This window comes from Piliocolobus tephrosceles, chromosome 13 (genome assembly GCF_002776525.5).
Source record: "Piliocolobus tephrosceles isolate RC106 chromosome 13, ASM277652v3, whole genome shotgun sequence".
In the NCBI taxonomy this organism is placed as follows: Eukaryota; Metazoa; Chordata; class Mammalia; order Primates; family Cercopithecidae; genus Piliocolobus; species Piliocolobus tephrosceles.
The window spans coordinates 33,991,590-34,007,721 of NC_045446.1; positions in this window are offsets into that span (position 1 = coordinate 33,991,590).

Genomic DNA, 16,132 nt, shown 5'->3' on the forward strand with positions numbered 1-16,132 from the left:
AAATTACAGTTGACCTTCTTTCAGTTGAATCTATGGATATAGTTCCTTTAGTTTGTAAGAAAATGCTTCTGCTACCCACAGAAAGGTAAAAATATTCAGTTTTAGCCCTATTCTAGGGATGAGGCTTAGAAATGCGATGGCACACCCAGTACATATCATTTCAGGTGCTTTTAGTGTCCACTGACTTGCACTTAAAGGAAGTTAGATTGAGGTCAACACTGGACATCTGAACCTTCACAGCCATGCAACAGGTAAAGGATATCATAAGGCCCTCCTGTGCAGGGCACTTTACTTAGCATAAGATTCAGTCCAGAGTTAGGCCAAAGAGAGAATCCAACCAAAGCCTTAACTACTAGCCTTAACCACAGCACCAGGGCAAATGAGCCTGTTTCTTTCCAAGTGATGGGAATAAAAATCAGTGGTGTTCTGTTTTCTCCACCTGCTGTCCTGTAATTCACAGTCACGACCTTCTCTACTGATTTTTCAAAAACCACGCTATTTTTATAACACTTTTTGAGGGCCATGATATGTATAAACAGGAAAAAGGTATCAGTAAATTCATTTAAGAATGTTTAGCCAGACACAGTGGCTCACACCTGTAATCCCAGCATGATGGGAAGCTGAGGCAGGAAGATCACTTGAGCTCAGGGATTCTAGACCAGCCTGAGCAACCTGGCAAGACCTTGTCTCTACTAAAAATCAAAAAGATTAGCTGAGCGTCGTGGCATGCACCTGTGGTCCCAGCTGCTCAGGAGGCTGAGGCAAGAAGATTGCTTGAACCTGGTAGGTTGAGGCTGCAGTGATCCATGGTGGTGCCATTGCACTCCTGGCTGGGTGACAGAGCAAGATGCTATCTCGAAAAAAAAAAAAAAAAAAAAAGAATGATGATAAATATATTTTATTGGAAAAAGAAATAAATGGCAAGTAATTGATCTTGAATGGTGTAGTTTGGAGTACATGTCTATAAGCCAGAGAAGTCTGGGTAATGTTGAATTTTGGGAATTAAAGTTACAGTCCTTTTAAACTTTTCACTTTTTGGATGATGTCTCATAACAGGTTAATGAGTCGCATGCTCTAGTCTTCAAAGATTTAGGACATGTCTGGCTAATATTAACATTGACATCTGCAAAGTAATATTGGAATGGACACCCAAATATGAAGAATGGCTAGGACCTTGATCATCCTAAAGCTTTGGACACTTCCCAGACTTTCCTACAGTTTTAGGGTATTTTCCTTTTCATTCCATTAAGGCACTTAAAATACTCTCCATAGGGCCAGGTGCAGTGGTTCACATTTGTAATCCCAAAGCTTTAGGAGGCAGGAGTAGGAGGATTGCTTGAGGCCAGGAGTTCAAGACCAGCCTGGGCAACATAACAAAACCTCCATCTCTAAAAATATATATATATTTTATTAGCTGGGTGTGGTGGCATACACCTGTAGTCCTAGCTACTCAGGAGGCTGATCAGGAGGCTGATGCAGGAGCTTGAGATTACGGTGAATTGTGACTGTGCCACTCTACTCTAGCCTGGATGACAGAGCAAGATCCTATCTCTAATAAATTAAAAAGTAATATGCTGATCTTTCAACTGCCATAAAATCTTTCTTGCATCTAAAAAAAATTAAAAATAAATAAATAAACCCTCCACAAATACTTATCTCTTATTACGGTGAAAGGTATTACTACAAACTTAAGACTTTAAATGTTTCTCTAATACAGTGTTAAGGTTTAGGTCTGTCTTTGTTGTCAGGCTGGTACTAAAAAAAAGTATATATGGATACAAACATGTTAAAAGGTTTAAATATGTACATATCCTTGTAATATATATTTTTTCTCCTAATATTTTTTATCCTGTTTAAAGCAAAATCTTAAAGGTTAGAGTTTATTAACCATAAATTTGTATCCACAGTTTATAAACTTTAACTGGTAATTCAACCTATTTCTATGAATTTATCTACTGAGACTCTACATGAGTGAGGTCTTCACTGCAAATGAAACCTCTCTAATCTTCACCCATTGTCCATTTACACACAAGTAAATATGTTAATCTGTTCATAAAAGGATAAGATAATTCTGAAGATAAATGCAAAATGATTTTTACAAAGACACAAAACAGTGCATTACGTTCCACTCTGTGTGATGCCTGCCAACATTCCAGAGGACAGAGAATTGATAAAATACCAATTTAAAGGATTAGAAGAAATGACTTCTCAAATCAAGAATTCCATTTCTCTGTGATGGGAGTCTTAATTCTGGAGGAAAGGAGAAACATATATTTTTTTTCTTACCTTTGTAATTCGGCAATTCTTAGGCTAATAAATTAGAGTAAGTGGTTTGTCTGAGACATGGAGAAAATTGGATGCAGCATGAAAAATTAACAACAGTGTTAATGAGAAAATGGTTGGCTTATAAGTCCTGTGCTTGAATTTAGTATGCCAAGTGATTAGGTCTTCACAGTGTTGTTTATTAAAAAAAAGTATCGTATCTTTTTTTAATGTTTCCATATCTTGCCAAGGTCAAAGAGGACAATATCTGTTTTGTCACATTATGTTTTAGGTAAGGGTGGTTGGTTTAATGAAATTTTTGTAGAAGAGCTGGCCACCAGACTATATCAGACTTGTGTGTGTCACTGGTGGAGCATCTTTCACAAACGATTAGCTCTTTATAAGACATATGATCGTCCTCACATTCATCACGTATGTCCCATGCCTCTCAAATAAAAAACGATTTATAACCATTATAATCAACCAAAATTAACCTGGGCCCAACTGAAGAGAAGGAAGTCAAGTCTTCAGTCTTTGGTTGGCAAGTTAACTCTTTCAAGTCTGATACATACTATTTTATGCTCCTTAGTGGATGGACCTTGGCATATTTGTATTTCCAAAGGGTTTTTTTCTTATATTAAGGAAAGTTTAAAAGCTTTCTCTTGGCTGGGTGATGTTTGATTGCAAGGAACTAAAAGTTATTCCAATTTGATCAATAAAAGAGAGGTTTGTTATAGGATACAGACATAATAAATTTCAAGAAACAAGAAGCCCAGAGAGGGAAAGAACCAAGAATCTTCAGGCACCTTCATAGCCTCATGAAATCTCAGTAGTTGTTCATGGACCTTCTATCCGATTCTTAGTAAAAAGTCATCTGACCATCTGATCAGCTTAGTAAAAAAATCATCTGATCAGCTTTCTTCTAGTGAATGAATGGTACCTCCAGATCATGTGTTCACCCCAATCTAATTAACAGTAGCCCCAGTCATGTAAGACCTAAAGCTACCCCTTTATGGGAATGAGTGGGGTAGGTAGAGTTTGGGTGAGAGTGGTGTGTTAATGAGGACAAGTTTTGACGGTGAATCACATAAACATTATTCATTATTCATTATTCTTATCCACAGTCCCAAACAATTTCAGCCCTATCACTTAATAACTCATTAGCATGACTATGGAGATTGGCTGAAAGAAAATGAGTGAATTGAGGCAAATCTAACTCCGCTATGGAAGAGAAAAAAAAAGCTGTGATAATTCATAGCCCTTGAGGTACTGATAGGAATCATTAGTACCATGTTTACCTGCAAGGATAATGACTTAATAACAAATCTCCATCCAAGAGATCCTGCAAGATGTTTGGTCTACATTAAAGACCCATAATAGACTGATTTTTTAATTACATGGTTAAGTCAGTTCACGGGGTACATGGTTGAAAAAATGAACATGAGATGATGATAATGGTGGTGTTGCTTTCATTTTTAGTATCATATTTTTAACATGGGATTTGGATCAAACAGCAGGACAAGACTGCCCACTAGTTAGTTAGTGAGGTGTGTGTTGATCAATTAATCTCTTTGAGCCTCCGTTTCCTCATTAAAATGGGAGTGATAAGTGTACTGATCTTACAGGATTGTTGAAAGAAATCAGAGAGAAAACGAATGTAAAGAGCCTAGCATGGTACCTGATACGTGAGCTACTCCCACTATCAAGCATTTATATAGATCTTTTATGAATGTCAGTGGTTGTTTTATGACTTATCTTCCTGGAATCTCACAACAATCCCATGAACTTACTGCAGTCAGTGAAACAGTTAAGACAATATTATAGTTTTTATCATCAAAATTAGGTAATTGAGTCCTAATGATTATGAAGTCAAAGAATATCAACCAAATGTAAGAGCAAAATAAATACATTATTGAATATGTAAGAACTACAGTATGCTTACCACCTGTGTACTCCATATGAAAGTTACTAGAGGAGATGCTCCAGGAAACTTATAACAAGATCCAAAGTGAAGAGCAAACTAGCATACAAGAAATTGTGGCTGATAAGTATGACTCAGAAAATGGAAAAGAAGGTAGAAATGGAAGAGAATCCATTTGAGAAACTTAGAAATTTCTCTTTTAAGAGTTTTACTTCTATACTTTTCTTAATTTAATCACATTATTTTATAGTAAATATTTTCCTAATCACAACTCACAATATTGTTGATTTTTAATATTACAATTTACATACAAAGCACTAAAACTTAAATTACAGAACAGAATATAAGCCTTTAAAATGTGACAGTAACAATATATGTAACAAAAATTAGGGGTGACATATAGGAATAAAGAAGAGAGATAGAAGATTGAGCATATTAGTGGTCTTATCTTTCTTTGCAGAGAATCACTAGTTACTACCTAATTTGATATATCCAGAAATTGAGGCATAAACATACCGTGTAAATTTTAATTGCCGCTAAAGTAGTTGCCCCAGGATTGGGACAAGAAATGGAAGAATTTTACTTTCCCTTTCTATTTTTCTACATTTTTTGAATTCCAGTTTGCATGTGTGTGCATTACTATTTTAAGTTTTAAAAATAAACTGAAAAAAGAGCATTCAAACTCATGGTTGAAATGGAGCTAATTCTATTCAGGCACCCAAACTGAAATTATAGGAAAGAAAGAGTGGAAGCTGATCAGATGTAGGAAGGTGTAACTCTGAGCTTGCAAGTAAATCTGGTCTTTCCTTCATTAAATTTGGTTTCCTTCTCTGTCTCCTTGTTTCGTTGAGCTGAAATATGGAATTAGAAGGCACATGTTCCAGACCAGTTCTGCAACACAAACTATTAACAACTTTCAAGACTTAAATGTATAGCAACCATAAAATGTATAGTTATGTCTAAGCATAAGGAATAAGCAGTCTAGAGGATGAGAAATTTAAGAAAAACTGCAGGTATATACAGGCAGCTGGTAAAGACTGGAGTGGGAATATTTTTAGCAGTGGATATTTGCTGCCATTGAATGCTTAAATCAGTGCAGGTGGGGCATTCAAAAGGCTTCTGAGGGGTCAAGTTGCTCCAGATATTTTGCAAGGTTATATTGTCCATGAATGAATGATTTTGCTTTATGTCCCTGCACAGGGGAATCAGAGGACAGTGTTCCTTTCTTAGTCCCCACGGATTCTCATCCGTTGTGAATAGCAAAAGCCCAAGGTAGGAGGATGGATCAGAGATCTGAAATCCAGAGCCTTGCTGGAATGCGTTGATCCTTAAAAGCAAGCATCTCAGTATGATAAATACGATCTCCTCAAGCCCGTTAGGGAATGGAAATTTAAGAACCATTTAGGTCAAAGATCAGGAAATTTATGACGATTATCTGCGGTTACAGTGTAGAGTGTTTGAGGATGGTTTAAGCCAAAGAGTCCAGTGCTTGTAAATCTTGAGAGTGATATTAATACCTCCATGAACGTGTGTGTACAACGTTTCTGAAAAGATTGATTGCAAAGGCCAGTTCCCAGGAAAGACAAGCAGGTAATTGGCATTTAATTAATGAGAATAAGTTATATTAAATTAAAGACTTATAATCCTTGATTATTTATCTTCCTGTAGCCAGTGTGACAATCTACTCTTAGATTATTAACTCACCACTGTTTTTTTAAGAGACCAAACTCAGCAGTCTGTTCAGACTGTATAAATAGGAATATGTTTGCATCTCAACCATGGGAACAAAATATCCTTTGGGAACTCATAAGAGGCTTCTTTCTAATATAAATGATTTTTGAAAAATTGAATCCACGCAGAGCATCCAAGGTATTCTTAGGTCTCTTCCATACCTCCAGAATCCAGAAGAGTTGACATGAACCATTGTGCAGTAGGAAGGGTGTGAACTTGAGGGTCAGCCTGACCTGACCTAGGATTGAGTCCTAACTCTGGCTTATATTAATTAAGTAGGCTTGGGTATGTTATTAAAATTCTCTGGGGTTCAGTTCTCTTATCTTCAAAAATGAGAAAATAGTACTGACGTGGAATACATTGTTTTAAAATCTAAATGATACTGTAAATCCCCATGGTCCATTAGCTATCACATAGACAGTACTCAACAAAAGCTCATTTTTTTCTCTTCACATTCTCCTACTTTTGTAGCACAGGATGATAGTGGTTAGAAAATGATTCAGAAACAAAGTTGGAGGCTTCATGCTACTTGAACAATTATGATAAATACACATTAATCAAGATACTATGGTACTGTTGAAAGGATAGACACATACTACAGTGGAGTAGAATAGAAATTCCAGAAATAGAGCCACACAAGTATGACGAATTGATTTTTGAAAAAGGTGCAAAGACAATTCAAAGAAAGTCTCATCTTTTAACGTCTTTTAAAGAACGGCGTTGAACAATTTAACTACACATAGAGAAAAAAGTAAGTTGTCTCAAAAGGGATTATCTAAATGTAAAGCATAAATCTAGAAAACAGGAGTAAATATTCATAACTTGAAATGACGTAGAGTTCTTACATATGACACCAATAATACAATACATGATAGAAAAAAAATTGTAAGTTGAACTTCATTGAAATTTAAAACTTGTTCTGTCAAATATGCTTTTTGAAAAATAAAAATACAAGTTATAGAGTGGGAGAAAATATTTGTGCGTTACATATCAAACAAAGATCTTGTAGCTAGAATATATAAAGAAGTCTTAAAATTCAACCAAATTAAAAATGGGTAAAAAGTTGAATAAACACATTACCAAAGAGGATTTATGGATGGCAAATAAGCATAAGAAAAGATTTTCGACCTTATTAGCTATTAAGAAAATGCAAATTAAAACCACAAACGAGATAACATTACATCCCTATTAAAATAGCCATTTAAAAAAAGCCTGATAATATCAAGGATGCAGAGCAACTGGAATCCCCATGCATTACTTATAGAAATGAAAAATGGTACAGCCTCCTGGAACACAGCTTAGCAGTTTCTCATGAATTTAAAGATACATTTACAGGTGATGTAGCAATCTCACTTCTGAATATTTACCCTAGAGAGATGATGACTCATGTTTACTCAAAAACCTGCATACAAATGCTTATAGTATCTCTACTTATAATCACCAAAAACTGAAACAACCCAAATATCCTTCAGCAGGTGAAGGGATAAACAAACTGTTACACATCCATAAAGATGAATACTACTTGGTAATAAAAAGGAGTAAACTATTAGTACACACAACAGCCTGGATGAATTGCAAAGACATTATGCTGAGTGAAAGAAGACAGCCTCAAAAGGTATATTCCACTTGTATGATATTCTCAAGAAAACAAAATTATACTGATTAGTGGTTGCCAGAGGTTAGGATGGGAGCAAAGCATGACTTCAAAGGAACAACACAGGGGAGTTTTGGGGACTGATAAAATTGTTTTGTATCCCGATTGTAGTAGTGGTTACACAAATCTATACTGTGTTAAAACTCAGGACTGCACACCAAAAACAAGTCAAATTAACTGTATGTTAACTTTAAAAACAGGATAAAATTAAACATATTTTAAAAAATGATCCCACCAAGAAGCCATTCTAACTTATGATAAACAAGGCATAACACCCCAGAACTCTGGGACTCTTTAAATATAATTTATTCATTTATTATTTATTGGACAAATGTTTATTGAGCACTACCTATGTGTCCACATTGTTTTAGGCACAGAGGATGAAGTTCTAAACATAACAAAAACTCCTGGGAGGTTACATTATAATAAATAATAACTATATACTACCTTAGATGGTATACATACTCCGGTAAGCAGGATAGGAAATTGCAGGAGGTTATGCCAAACCATCCCTGGACAGAGCTGATTTGGTTTGAGATGAAGGGAAGGGACTTTTCTATGGAAAAATCTCTTACCCAAGGCCAAGATGAACTCTGGTCTGAAAATCCTATGAGTTGGAGGCATGCTTTAGGCCTGGATGATGAAGCCAAAGTCACCTAAAGACTTCTGTCTTTAGGATTGTGTCCAGGATATAGTGAGAGCAGAGATAGGAAGGTTCTGTCAGGAAGGACACAGAGGTGGGACACTGGCTGTGGGCTTCCAGTGATGTCCTGAGTGCCCAGCAGGTGTGGCGGAGAGGCAAGACTTTGACCCACATGACTCACAGTTAATTGGAGAAAGAGAAACAGCTGTCGATGGGAGGTGATCTCCAGATTGAGCACAAATTGAAGGTTCCCAAATACAAGGAGTGAATGTTCCGGGAAGTGGTGGTTGGGAAGAACCCTAGGATGGAAAGAAGCCAGCAAGAGGAACAGAGGGAAGACTAGAACCAAGTTGACAAAATGCCAGGACCCAAGCATGCAAGGTAAGGTACGGGATAAAGTGTTTGGAAAGAAGCTAGTGGACACACTGCCTTAAACCCTGAGCACAGTTAAAAAGAGGCACTTCTTCCTCAGATATTGCTGCTTCCTTCCTCCTGGCTCAGTGACTGCTCTTTGAGTCTACCTTGGAGGTGAGCAAACCTTAAGTGGGGAACATTAACACTCCCTCCCATCTGTCTGTCCATTACTATCTCGCGCTCCTGAGCTCCAGCTCAGGGAAATCCAAGGGAACCCGTCCCCTTTAAGAACCAGTGGCTTGCAGGGCCTGGCTTCCTGCCAGGGTAGAAAAGTAGAGCAGGAGACATTTAAAGCCCTGTTTGAAAACTGTCATTTTTCCAACGACCTCAGATGGGGTGATTAATCAAGAAGCAATTCCGGAGAGAAGCCATCTTCTTTACCTACTTAAATCTCCCAGGTTAAGTTGTATTTTAAGCCCTGGCTTATTTTTAGACAAGTTTGTTGCTGTTGCCTAACCCTATGTTAAAGTAATTATTGTCTGCGAAGGTCACACAGAGTTCAGTGGAACTGAAAAACTCACAGCCTTTAGTATTAATGGGGTGAGCAGCCTGTTCAGGGCCTTTTCCTTAAAGAGACAGACCGGTGAGAACAGTCAATAAGGACAAAACCGCATTTGACATTTCAAGAGACAGGAGGCTTATTCTTTTTGTGGCTTCTGGCAAAGACCCCAAAATCAAACAAAGAAACCATTAGAGGGGAGTCAATCACTATCTTCTACACATGCCAGTGCTCAAAAAATGTTGTTGAATGTGTTATTTGAACTCAAGTGGGAAGTTAGAAATTCAAAGTGGAAGGAAGAGAAATAGTATAGTTTGAACACCTACCATACACCAGGTGCTTCACATCTTCACATAATTACCTTAATTCTCACATCTACTTCTTCAAAGTAGTTATATGTACTACTATTATATGTACCATTGCAGATGAGGAAACTGAGGCTTAGAGAGGTAATTTGCTCTGGATTACACACTTAGTAATTGGCAGAGCCAGGATTAGCGTCCAGGTTGATGTGACTAGAAAGCACAGACCCTTTTCATGTGACTTCCTGAATCACATTAATTTAAAGCCTGATGTTGGGGTTTTAGCTGTGAAGGTAACTGGGGAGGTTGAATTTTTTAATTTTTTATTGATATTAGATTCTATAAATATATATTATGAAATTCATTTCAAACAACACTTTTCAGTTTGACTTCTATGTTGATTGGAAAATAATGAAAACTAATAGTTAAGACCTAATAAATGCCAGACACTGAAGCAAAATGACATGATCTTATTGAATCCACACATATACACATACAATTAAACATTTAGAAACATATACAATCATTCCATTTTACAGAGAAGACAATTGAGGCTTAGAGAATTCTCATTCATGTATCACAGACAATATGTGGTAGAGCCAGCCATCTGAACCCAGGCATTTTTATTTGAGAGCCCACTGTCCTACCAACTGTTTCATTCAGAGACCATGGCTTCGCCTGCCTGCCCTGCCAACTGATAAAGTTAGGTGCCTGTCCCAGATTTCCTCAATGAGGAACCTGAGGGCTGGTCTACAGTCATTTCCAAAGTACAGAGTGTATGAGTGGTGCAAGACAAAGGCTGAAATGACCACACCAAAGAGCAGTTAGCCTTTGTCTTTTAGGCCATTCAGCAAAAAAGCTGCTGAGCTTCCCTCCAGAGGGAAGCCACTTTATAAAGGGAGTGGGGCCAATAGCCACTGGGCCTGCAGTTCAGAATCCATTCCCTAGCTTATCTGAAGCCCCTAGACAGTTCCATCTCTCACTTCTGGGATCTGCAATCCATCTGTGGCCTGGTTGTGGTACATTGTTTAATGATTGCAAATTTCTTCCATTCCAAGATCCAGGCCCCTGTGCACTATAATTTTGCCACTTCTCCTATCGGGGGCTGCAGTCTGTTTCTCCACACCTTTGAATCTGGGCTGGTGGTGTGACTTGCTTTGATCAGTTCACTCCACCCTCTTTGAATGCTGCCCTGAGACCACCCTACAAAGAAACTGATCTCATGATCAGTGGCTTGCAGGGACTGGCTTCCTGCCAGGGTAGAAAAGTAGAGCAGGAGAGGGGCAGCCATCTCAACCTTTGGGCCCAGCTGACCTTGCAGCTGAATGCAACTACCAGGCAAAACTGGCACAGCAACCTTGGAGTCAAACCAGAGAATCCTAAAAGATATTAACAATAAATTGTTGTCTTAAGCCACTGGGTTTTGGGGTACTTTGTTACACAGCAGAGGCTAACTGAAACAGTCTTTCTTTGAAGTTCAGAGCAGTGTAAGGGCGCACTCTTCGTTGACATACTTCAGCGCCTGCCACAGTGCAATCAATGGTAGTGATATATTCTCCAGAGCCCTGCCTCCATTACCATAAACTCCTCCAGGGACCAAAGGATGGTTTCAGGGCTTTTTATACTTTGGCCAACATAGGTGGACACCCAGACTATTAGGCTGTCAACATTTGAGGCCTAGAAAAAGTATTGTAACTTTTCCTTAAAGAGACAGACCGGTGAGAACAGTCAATAAGGACAAAAACGCATTTGACATTTCAAGAAAGAGGAGGCTTACTATTTTTGTGGCTTCTGGCAAAGACCCCAAAATTAGACAAAGAAACTGTTAGAGGGGAGTCAATCACTGTCTTCTACATGCCAGTGCTCAAAAAATGTTGTTGAGTTTGTTATCTGAACTCAAGTGGGAAGTTAGAAATTCATATTTCTGGCATATTTTAAAAGAAAGCTGAGAATCCAAATTAATAATAATTTAATAACTATTTAATAAATAAATAAATGTGAAATGTAATAAATGCCAGTTAGATGCCTGCATTTCAACACTTAAATACTAAATATATTTAATGTGGACCATTATTCTTGAATAGATAGTATAAGAGGCTTTTTCCTAAAAGGCAGGTGATCTGGGGCCCATGAAGATATTCAGTAGCTGTGGGTATTTTGTGTGTTGATGGGCTTGGGAACTCTGTGTATTTGGCCATTAACTTGTACTCTGATGCCCCAGATTATTGCTGTGTTATGTTATCTGGTCTTCAGGGAGAACATTAGCTGTGAGGTTCCAAAGAACTAAGGGCTCCCTATCTACCCCTATCTAGCCTTTTCAGTTTCTGAAAAGGCTAACACCTGCCTCAGCCTCTCAGAGACTCCTTGATCCAGAGTCAAGGCAACCAAATTGGGCAGAGTGGCTGTAGAAAAGTAACAATGTATTTTCTAGAGAAGCAGAGGATTGTGGTGGCACAGTGTATGATAGGACATATAAATGAAGCCATTCAGGATTATTACATTTTTCATTGGTTAATTGAGAATTATTTTAAACCTAAATCTCACCTGAGGAAAGGAAGCAGGGAGTCCCTGAATTTCTGCCCATCAGAATCACAACCACTGGTACGTATTTTATGAAAACATAGAAGCCAGAACTGGCATAGCAGCTTAGCAGGAGGACCACAAAGAATTCCTATTTCACATTAACCCTCAGTGAATAGACAATCCCCAGGGCATCATTTTCAAATATAAGGGTTGGCCACTTTTGCCTGAGTGGAGCTCTTAGTTTGGTTCTGTGGGTGACCACACACACTATGTTCTACCTCATATTCCTATCTCTTGTAGTTGGGAATATACCTAACCTCAGTCAAGGCTCCCGAATTTAGTCTAAGCGGTGAAAAGACTCTGTTGGAGGAAGAGGTCAGCCTTCATTGCTAGAGGCCACTAAATTCATGAATCACTTTTGCAAGGCAACTGCTTGGTGGAGGTGCCTTGTTAAAAGCCAAGATTGCTCTGAACTTAATCTAGCACAGTCCGCCCTCCAGAGAGGTGCTGAGGGGTTGTTTATGAGAATGGGAAAGTAATCAAGACACCATCAGAGAGAAAACTGAATAATTTAGGTCATGTTCATCTCTCTATCTCCCTCTTGCTTTCTATCTCTCCCCTTTGGTAAACCCTGTGAGCATCTCCAAGGCACTGAGGACAAAAATATGTTCTCTGTCTTCAAAAATGGCCTAGTCTAGAGGAAACTGCCATAGACACAATTGATTGATGATCTGATGAATTAGCATCATGTGAGTTACAATCCTGGCATGAATCAAGAACTAGAGAGACACCCAGGAAGGAAGGAAGATGCCTCTCCTTGGTGAGGACAAAGAAGGCATGAGGAGAAGGGGACAGGGAAGCTCACCTGGTGGACAACAGGCAAGGCGGTGGAGAAGGGCTGTGCTGGAAGAGGAAACAGACTGGGGAGGTGGAGTCAGTGCATAAGGGGCCACTGCAAGAAGGGGTTGTAGGAGAAAAGGAAAGACAGATCAGTCACTGACGACCTCCCCTACCCCAGGTCTGCAGACAGAGCCGATCCCTTCTCTAGTGGCCTCGGCATCCCCTGCCAACAGTCCCTCCTGCTCCTTCTCTCCCAAGTCATCAAAACAGCTTCATGCCCAAACCACAGAGAGAACATTCTCAGGCCTAAGGCAGGCCTTCCCAGCACAGAATGTCTGGAGCCCTCTGTGGGACAGCGTCTGGCCCCCTTAACTGTCCCCCTTCCCTCTGGGAGCCAAGGCGGGCACTGTGCACCTGCCCCTGAATTGTGTGTGGCAGTTGCCGGCCTGGAGCTGAGTGACACAGCAGGTGCCTCCAGCCTGAAGACAATTCCATATTTCAATGGAGCGTCGCCACCAAAGCTTATTATCTAGGGCAATAAAGTTTGGGATTAGGGGGATTCAGGATGATTGTGTGATTCTCCACAAAGCTTATCTTCTAATAGACCAGCTGCTTTATTAGGCTGCCCCCACCCGCACCAGGCCCTTCCCAAAGCATCCCAAGTCCCAGGCAGCCGAGGGGGGCCTTGAAGGCGGCAGTGGTAGACAGCTGGGGGTATCATATCACCCTCAGTCTCCATCTGCGAGTGTTAAATTACGGGCGGCTTCCAGCTGGGCACACCCCAGCTCCCACCTTCCTCCCACAAAGCCGGCATCATCGTCAGGCATCTGCCAAGGACAGGATGTGGCTGCCCCTCCCCTGCTGGTCCCCACTCTTGAACTCTAAAAGGGCCAGGTCTAGGTATTTACTTGCTATTAGGGTTGTCACTGTCACAGTGTGGAATGCAGTGGAGTGGAGGCCTGGAGGGGGGGAGGAATTTCTGTTGCAAACTGGGCTTTGCTGGGACTGTTCACTATAAACAAAAAAAGAAGATGGAATCATGCACCACAGAACCTCAAAGAAGCTGGCATGCTTACCAAGCTCCCACATATTTCTCCCAAAATGAAATTCATTAACCCTTGAGTGTTTTGGGGACCACCCCCATGTGCTCCCTGATCCCATGGCTCAGTTTCTTTTCTGATGGGAACAGAGAATGTGACGGTGTCTCTCCAATCCCGTGTGGTCAGCAGCACTGAGGCCTTTCTCCTTTCCTATCCCTCCCTGAGAGCCTCCTTTATCTTCAGCCTCTGAAAGACTATCTGTTCAGAGTAGGAATTTATCAACAAGTATTGATAAGCATGCTGAAAGGAATATGGGGGACTGGGAATATCCCTGAAACATAATAAATGTTTCAAAGAAATGAAACATTCTGAAAATGAAATTTTCGAAGATTCTGACAAGTACACAGCATCTGCTTGTGGATTTTAGGAAAACTTAGTCATAGAATTATTCAGAGTTCACATTTCAGCCATGGAGATGTTGTGTGCCTATTGACAGCAGAGGTCTCTGTACAAGTTTGTTTTTTACTGTGTTTGTGTGTCTTTCACTAAAGAGAGAGTGTGGCTTAGATGTTCAGAGTAATTAATTGTAGTATTGAGATAATAGTGGCTTTGAAATCCAGCTGTGCTTATATACATGTACTCTGTGCAGTTAGATGCTCCTGGGTTCAGATCTGCTTTCATCACTACCAGCTATGTGGCCTTGTTTTCTGATCTGCAAGCCATGGATTGTATTGCTTACTTTGCAGGACTGTGGTGAAGGTTAGGCATTTATGAGGCAAGTGCAGTGCCCAACATTTGGCAGGGGCTTAATAAGTGTTGGCTATTATTACTACTACTACCATTGCTTTTGTTATTGTTATTATGTGTGACCTATATAATAATCCTACTAATTTGAGTGAAGGCAAGAATCATGGACTATGCATCTAGCATAATCAGAAGGGTTTGACTGTTGTGAATGAATTCAAGGGCAGGACCAGCAGTGACAAGAGTTACTGAAGTTCATCTGATCTAAGTTCTGTTCATTCATTTATTCGGGATCCAAATTCTGAACCCCAACACTGTGCTAGGTGCTGGGAAAGCAGCAATGTGTTAGTCTGTTTTTGCTGCCATAAAGGAATCCCTGAGACGGGGTGTTTTATAAAGAAAAAAGGTTTATTTAAATCACGGTTCTGGAAGCCTAACACCTGATGGAAGCTCCCAAAGCTTACAGCTTATACCCTCTGAAGCAGCAATCTAATCTACACCTTGAGCCAAGACTGGAATTGGAGCTGCCAGGATGCAGGAAGCAGTGTTCCAAGGATGTGCAGAGCAGTGGGGTCCCCACTGTCACCCCTCAAACCATTATTTTCTCCTAAGCCTCTGGGCCTGTGATGGGAGGGGTGGTCTTGAAAATCTCTGAAATGCCTTCAAGGCCTTTTACCCATTGTCTTGGTTATTAGCACTTGGCTCCCCTTCAGCTGTGCTAATCTGTCTAGCAAGTGGGTGCTCCACAGCCCGCTCATATTTCTCTCCTGAAAATGTTCTTTCCTTCTCCACCACACAACCAGTTTGTGAATTTTCCAAACTTTTATCCTCCGCTTCCCTTTTAATTATAAATTTGCCAGTCTCAGATATTCCTTTATAGCAATGCAAATGGACTAACAGAAGCAATGAATAAGAAAGGGTCCTTGCCCCTCTACAACTCATCTTCTATTGAGAAAGAAAGAAGAAAAAATGAAAATAAGTTTAAAAAACCTCAAATTTTGATAAACCCTATGAAGAAAATAATCACGTAATGGGGTAGAAGTTAGCTGGCAGGGCAGGGTGGAGTAGGTGAGTGACATTAAGGAGGGTGACTGCAGAGAAACTTTCTGATAAGAAACCCAGTAAGTAAAGGTCTAAGTGATGTGGATGAGGTAGCCACATGAAGACCTGGGAGAAAAGTGTTCAGGCAGAGAAAATAGCAGGTACAGAGCTTTTTGTATAAGAAGGTAGAAAAAAGGCCAGTATGGCCAGAGAATAGAGGAGGTAAGGAGAAAGATAGGGGATGAGGCAGGTGCTAACTCATCAACATCCTTGCAGGCCTTGATGAGAGTTAAGTTTTCATTATAATTGCAATAAGAAGACAGTGGAAGGTTTTGGGGCGGGTGGCAAATGACATGATTGGATTGATATGTTGGAAAAGCCCATCTGGTGACTGTGTTCAGTAACAGTGCACTTGCATGAAGATCCCTCACAGCAGCAGACAACACAAATGCCACCTCCCACCCATCATGAAAATTTGGAAAGCCAAACCAACAGGAAACTGAAGCTACAAAGACCCA